The following is an 8,172-nucleotide window of genomic DNA, read 5'->3' as shown; positions in this document are numbered from 1 at the left end:
CCTACTGTTTATTTTTTTCTGTAAATTTGTATAACTTGTACCCTTTCTCTGCTTTTTAAAATTTTTCTCCTTAAATAAAATTAAAAAAAAAAGAAATTCACCTTTATTGAGGATTTTTGCATTTATGTTCATTAGGGAGATTGGTCTGTAGTTCTGTTTTTTAGTTGGGTCTTTCTTAGGTTATGGTGCTAGGGTAATATTTTCATCCAGGAATGACTTAGGGAGGATTGCTTCCCTTTCAATTTCATTAAAGTATTTGAGGAGTGTTGGCATTAAGTTTTCTTTGTACTTCTTGTAGAATTCTGTAATGAATCTGTCTGGGCCTGGGCTCTTCTTTGTAGGTAAGGACTTAATTACATTTTCAATTTCATTAATATAAATTGGGTTATTCAGCGGTTTTACATCTTCTTGACCCAGCTTTGGTTCTTTGTAAGTTTTTAGGAACCTATTTTTTCTGTGTTATTAAAATCTATGAGAGTAGAGGTTTTCAAAATAGGCGTTGATGATCTTCTGTATTTCTACAGAGTGTGTAGTGATTTCACTTTTTTCATTCCTTATTGCATGAATTTGAGCTTTTTCTTACCTTTTTAAAATAAGATTGCCTAGGGGCTTATAAATTTTATTTATTCTTTCAAAGAACCAATTCTTTGATTCATTGATTCTTTGGATTGTTTTCTTAGTCTCTATGGCATTAATTTCTGCTCTGATTTTTATAATTTCTTCCCTTCTTTTGGCTTTGGGCTTGACTTGCTCTTCTTTTCCCAGCTGTTTGAGGTGTAAAATCAGGTTATTTATTTGTATTCCATTTTCCTGATATGGGAACTCAGTGCAAAAAATTTTCCTCTGAGGACAGGTTTCATTGCATCCCACAGATTCCAGTAAGTTGTATTTGTATTTTCGTTTGCTTGTAGGTATTGTTTAATTTCTTCTTTAGTTTCCTCTGTGACACATTGATTACTCAAAAGTATATTATTCAGTTTCCATGTGTTTGTGGGATTTTTGTAGTATCTTTTATTATTAGTTTCTAATTACATGGTGCTATGATCCAATAACATGCCAGGGATAATTTCAACTCTTTTGCATTTATTTAAATATGTTCTGTGAGATAATATATGGTCTAGTCTAGAGAATGACCCATGTACTGCTGAGAAGAATGAGTATTCTGATGTTGTTGGATGGAACACTCTGTATATGTCTATCAAGTTCTTTTTTCACAGGTGTGATTCAATTCTGTTATTTCTTTACTGATTTTCTGTTTGGTTGATCTGTCCCTTGGTGCCAATGGTGTGTCAAGGTCTCCTGTTATAATTGTGTGACTGTTAATTTGGTTTTTCATTCTGTTAATACTTGTTTTATATAATTGGGTGCTCTGGAATTTGGTGAATATACATTTAAAATATTTTTCTCTTCTTCTTGAACTTTTCCCCTAGCCAGTATGTAATAACTTTCTTTATCTCTTCTGATCATTTTTGGTTTGAAGTTCACATTGTCTGCAAACAGAATAGCTATCTCTGCTTTTTTTGGTATTCCTGTTGCATGAAATATTGTTTTCCTTCCTTTGACTTTCAACCTGTGAATATCCTTTTGGTTTAGATGGTTTGTTGTACACAGCATATGGTTGGATTTTGTTTCTTGATCCATTCTGCCATTCTATTTCTTTTAATTGGTTCATTGAGACCATTTGCGTTAATGGTTATAACTGTTATATGTTGGTTATTGTTGACATGTTATCTTTCTGCTGTTGCATCTTTATCTTTCTGTTTGTTTTAATTGTCTGATTTGCTTAGTGGTTTTTTCCTAAGTGTATCTAAACTGTCTTTCAATATTCTTTGCAGGGTCTTTTGGTGATCATGAAGTTCTTCAGCTGTTCTTTGTCATGGAAGTATCTTGTTTCTCCACTGATTTTTAAGGACAGTTTTTCAGGGTACATCAGTCTAGGTTGGAAATAATTTTCCTTTAGGATCTGAAATACTTCACTCCATGCTCTTCTCAACTTCATTGTTTGTTTTGAGAAGTCTGCAGTGATTCTGATAGTATTTCCTTTATAGGTTATCTATCTTTTCTCTCTGACAGCTTTTAATATTTTATTCTTTTATTGGATTTCTGCGATGGTTATTATTATATGTCTGTGTGTAGTTTCATTTTGGTTATGGCTATTTGGAGTTCTATATGTTTCACTGATCCTGATATCAGTTTCCAATCCCATGTTTTCAGCATTACTTTTCTAAATATCCTCTTGACATCCTTTATGTTGTCCCCTTCTTTTTCATTTACACCTATTAATCTTATGTTGTTTTTCTTTACATCATCTTGCAGGTGTTGAATTGTTATTTCCTGATTTATTGTTATTTTAAAAAGATCTTTTCTTTCCTGTTCACTAGCTGCAATGTTGTCTTTGAGGTCTGAAATTCTATCTTTACTTTCATTGAGACAGTTTTTACAACTTTCAATGGAATTTTTGATTTCCTGCATATGTCTTTGCATCTGCTTTATATATTCTGCTTGTTTCTTACATTGTTCATCCAGGGATACTACCTTTTTTTCAGTTCCTCCAATTTTTTAACTGTGTTTTTTTTAGATATGTTCAGCATCTCGTTCATTTTTTTTTATCATTTCTTCTTTTACCTGGGAGTTTATTTCTAATTTGAATTCCTTCAAAGCTTTCCATAGTGGCTTCTTTATTTCATTTGCTATTATGTCGGATATTTCAAGTGTACGGCATATATTTTCCTCTAAGTATGTAGATCCTATGATTTCTTGGGATGGGCTGGAGTTTTGAGATTGTAATTTGATCTTTTGTTTTGTCATTTTCCTATAGTGCTATGTTTTAAGTGTTATTCCACGGTTTCCTCAGGGCCTGTTAGAAATTCTCTTCTAGGCCCTCAGCTCCTGCAATCTGGCCACCCAGTTCCCCCAATTGAGAGAGGTTCACTGAGGGTGAGGCAGACAGGCTCAAGACTCACCGAGCTGATCCAGTGCAACAGGAAGCCATGAAGTTTTCTGTCTGGGGATGTATGAGGATCCCAAACTAGCTGGGCTCTGGGGATGGTGTGGGCACACTCACCCCAGGCCACCCAGCCTCTGCAACTAAAAGATCTGTTTCTATTTTTGTATGAAAGTCCTCAATGAAATAGTAATTCATTCTTACATCCTCTCCAGTGATATGCGGGTTGGTGCTTTCCACTCTGCCTACCTGACTGTTGGTGTTACCAGTTGCTTGTACTATACGAATTCTGGTGAGTGTAATATAGTACATAATCTTCATATTAGTTTTTATTTCTCTAATGATTGTGTAACATTTTATCTACTCACTATTTCATTCAGTGTCTGTTCAATTCTTTCATTTTTATTGGGTTTGCCTGTTACCGATTTGTAGCTCTTTGTATGTTCTGGATGTGAGAAACTTGTGAATTACAAGTATTACAATGTATTTTTATAATTGTTATCACATTACATGTTTATAATTGGTTCCAAATTATTTTAATTTTTATCTTGATAGAAATAGAAAATTATAGTTTTGCTGAAGTCTAATTTATCCTTTTTCTTGTCATTAATGCTGTATTATTTCTAAGAAATATTTGCCCATTCTAAGGTTGCAAAAATAGTTTCATGATTTTAGAAGCCTTGTGATTCTAGTTTTTATGTTAAGCCATCTGGTTAATCAATAACTCGTTATTTTTCTATAGAGCATGTAGAAATTAGCTTTCACTGCTTTCTATGTAGAAATACAGTCTGTTTGTTAAAACTACTTTCTCCTCCATTTGCAGTGATTGGTTATCTTGCTGAACAAATGTTGACCATGCACATCTGTGTGCCTGTGTTGGGACTATGTTCTACTGCACTGATCTATTTTTTAATGAGATTTTGTTGGTACATTTTAGATATTCCTGGTGATCACATTCACCAGAGAAATTGTACCTATACATGCTATAGCTTGATTCTTTTTTCCCCATTCCTCTATCTTCCCTCCAACCTATCCTCCCATTCCCACTTATAAAAGCTTTGTTTCCATTTTTTCTTTTCTCACATTTTCTTACTTTTCCCTTCTTTCCTTTCTCCCTCCTTCTTCCCCTGTTCCCTTGCCCATTTGAACATTTTCTTCCTGTTTCACAGTACCTAATATACATTTCAGTCTTTATTTATACTTTTGCCTTCTCACACCAGAGAAACAATATGGTATTTACATGTGTGTACAATTTATTTCATTTAACAACATAGTCTCAAGGTGCATAAATACCTAGAAATTTCTCATTTATCCTTCTTTATGGCAGGGTAATACTCACTGTATAAAAAACTCATATCTCCTTTATCCATTCCTTGGTTGATGGGCATTTGGGTTATTTCAAAGATTTGGCTACTACAAAGTGTGTCACTATAAACATGGCAGTTCCCATATTCCTGTAGTATGATGCTTTTAATTCTTTCAGGAAGATACCCAGTAGAGAAATGGCTGGGTCAAATGTGACCCAGTTCTGGTTTTTTAAGGAATCTCCCTGTTGATTTCCACAGTGGTTGCACAGTCTATACTCCCATCAAAAGTAGAAAAGGGTTCCTTTTTCCCCACAGTCCCTCCAAGATTTACTATTGGTTCATTTCTTGATATTTTTCTATGATTACATAGACACTGTATTTTTTAAAATTTTATTTAAAGAGAAAAATAACAAAACAGTAAAAGGGTACAAGTAATACAGAATTTCAAAAAAATAAGCAGTAAGAAATCACTAGTAAATAGGTTACATATTGTCATCTTAGAAATAGTTGTTCAAGTTACAAAATTAAAGCATACAAAGTGGAAATTCAAACAGTGAGACTGCAAAGAGACAAAAACTTAGTAATATGGTCATTTATCTTACACACCTAAACATACTTGCAGTTGTATCCTTTAGAGCACTTTCTTTTCCTCTCTTTTTTACAATAACAATTATACATTTTGGGTTTCATTACTCCCACAGTTCTTATTACTTTTTTTTGGAAGAGAATAAAACCAAATGTGACAAAACAAGGCAGTCAGTCAAAACAAAGGATGGACATAGTATATGATGTAAAAACAGAATACAAGGTAATCTACAATAGTTACCATAATGTCTCTTTCCACCTTAAAAAGAATTGCCTATATCATCAGGTATAATAAAATTGAACAAAAAAGTACAGAACAAAACCAATAAAACCGAAACACTGGAGACATTACAGGACTTCAAAAGAAGATGATAGTCAAACCAGAATGGGCATCATAGTGAATCTTATTGCCTTCAAAGTAGTTGCCTATACCCTCAAACTTAATAATATCAAGCAAAACAGAATAGAGTAAAATCAGTCCAAACAAGATGGTGAGAGAAATACAGGGCTTCAAATCAAGTTAATAGGAAGTCAAAATGTTTACTATAATATATCCTGCTAATTTTTAAAATTTATTTTTCCCTTAATTAAAAAGTAATAAAAAAATAAATAAATTTTAAAAAAAGGTCCTGGGTCAGGTTCTGACACAGGTCAGAACAGAACAATTTAAGCAACATACTGTCTTACCACAGATAACCCGACTTAATAGTAGTTACCATAGTGTCTCATTCCTTGAAATATTTGAGTATAACTTCGTATACTATAACATCAGACATATCAAAACGACACTGTATTTTTGTATGCTTTAGCATTATAGTAGGTTTTGAAGTTAGATTATGTAAATATTTAAATTTTACCGCCTTTATACATTATTTTGTCCACTGTAGTTCATTTGCATTTAAATATGTATAAATTGTAATGCATATAATTTATATATTTGTAAACTATATAATTTTATTATAAGATATATATGTTTTCTAATTTATTCCAAAAACTTTCATGGAATATTATTGACATTACTCTGAATTTATACATAAATTTCAAGTGAGTGGACATCTTGCATAATGTTTCTTCTAATTCCTAATTATAAGATATTTCTCCTTATATTTTGGTCTCTCTAGATAATTTTCCAAATGAAGGCAGTGTCCTTAGGCAGAGCTGTGGAGCTCCTTTCCCTCACATCTTATGTTTCCCTTGGGCAGCACCTCTGAATGGCTGCACAGGAACTTGAGGTGGGGTCAGCAATCTGTTCCTTCTGGAATTGCAGCCCCTGCTCTATGCACAGATGCTGAAGCATGTGGGGTCGCCGATGGATCTCTCTGCTGGCCTGCTGGTGAACCTCTGTACTATAAGACGGCTGTGGTAGGGTTATTTAGTACCATAGCATTCCAGGTCTGCTGCAGCAGGAGTCAGCAACCACTACAAGTTATGGTTGGATGGAAAAGAGAGATCCAGTCCTCCTGGTCCAGGTGCTTTATACCACGAAGTAGGGCAGCATGAACATTCTGCTGACTTGTCCCTGCCATGTGACACCATAGACCTGGGCTGGAAGCTGCAGATATGTGGGAATGTCATCCTGCCTGCATTTCCTGCCCTGGATCTTCTGTTGCACTGATCTGTGGTGGAGAAGGAGAAAGCATGATTGGCCTCCAAACACCATCGACTCTCACTGTTTTAACATATATTTAGTTGATTTTTTAAAACAAATATTTCTTCACTTGTTGCATACCATATTTTTCCTTCATATTTTTAGATTTTGCCAGTTAAATGGTTGATTTCCCGGGGAGATCTGATGGACTCTTTCCTCTATCTTTGCAGAAGTCCTACCTCCAAACCCATTTTTAAATATATATATATATATCTTATTCTAAGCATGAAACATCCATGAAGAGGAATCTCCTCCTGAGCCATGGTTATTGGAAGAAAGCCCACTTCTGCAGGGAACACTGGAATGCTATGCTCTGAACCTTCCTTTACCCAAAGCTCACCTTCTTCAGTGTTCCCTAGCTTCTTGCGTTAAACTGTTTGTGAACTGAGCAATGAATAGCATGCTCAGGCCAGTCATTCTCATGAAGGGCATTCTGGAATGTGTCACTGACATTTAATAACTGTGTCTTTCTCAATTCCAAATCATGCTGCTCACCAAAGGCTCCCCTCCAGGGTCAGGTCTGCTATGCTTTCTTACACAGCAGTAAGACTGGTCAACTTACAACTGAATCAGTGCCAATGTGCCAGTGGGGAAAGTGTGAAGGAACCCTGCATCACTCTCTTCTCTGCCAGGTAGCAAATGTTTCTTGGAATAATAGGTGCTTGGCAATGATATTCCCATATTTATAGTCTTAGACAACGGTTTCCAAATCTTAGTAACCATGTAAGAAAGGAGAACAATAATGCAAACTTGTAAGAATTTTCCTTAGACTAAGTCTGATGAAATATAACTCAATGCAATTCAGGGTTTACAGTTTTCTCATTTTTCTCATTAAAATAACCATTGTGTAATAGAATCTTGGTTGTAGTTGATGATAGTTTTGCTCCATTCAACTTTAGTGTTATTATTTGGTGTTCCTGCTTTGCATATCATACTGAATATGTTTGATAAAATTAACTGCTCAACAACTCAGGGGGCTGCCAGCTTTAACCACTGTGACTCAGGTAGAACTTTGTTATACGTTGGATGGAACTACAAATGCATTTCATGCTATTGAACCCATTGAACAAGGCATTTGGTTCCATGCAGAGATTTTTCACTATTGCTTGAGTCTGTGTATCTGCCTTAGCAGCTCATAGTGGTGCTCTGTAGAAAAGGTAAGCAAGCATTTAGACTCTGCTTGAAAATCCTTTTGCTATGTGTGTCCTGTTTGAAACCAGTGTTCTCAGAATAATAGCGTTTTTTTTTTTTATCAGTTCCTCAGATACCTGGTTTGTTTGTTTGCTTGTTTATGTAGGTGGTACTGGGGGTCAAATCCAAAGTTTTTGCACTGAGTTACATTTCCAAACCTTTTTCTATTTTTTATTTTGATACATGGTCTCCTAAGTCACTAAATTGCTGAGACTGGGCTTGAATTTATAATCCGTCTGGCTGGAATTACAGAGCTGTAATCAGATGCACTACACCTGATTTGGATATAGAAGGAAATCTGATTAATTTTACAGTGTACACTTCAAACATAAAAGATTTGCTATTTTTTACACTATACTAATTTCCAGCAGGCTAAAATGATTGTCAGTATGGAACAGCCACTCGATTCAAATAAAATCTAAGAACATGTTAAATAGAATAGCTGCAAAAAATAGTTACACATTTATTTAACTTTCCAGATTTTAGTCTTTTAGCGT

This window comes from Cavia porcellus, unplaced genomic scaffold (assembly GCF_034190915.1).
Source record: "Cavia porcellus strain 051 isolate PalLab524CR breed Dunkin Hartley unplaced genomic scaffold, mCavPor4.1 scaffold_20, whole genome shotgun sequence".
Classification (NCBI taxonomy): domain Eukaryota; kingdom Metazoa; phylum Chordata; class Mammalia; order Rodentia; family Caviidae; genus Cavia; species Cavia porcellus.
This window is presented reverse-complemented; position numbering follows the sequence as displayed.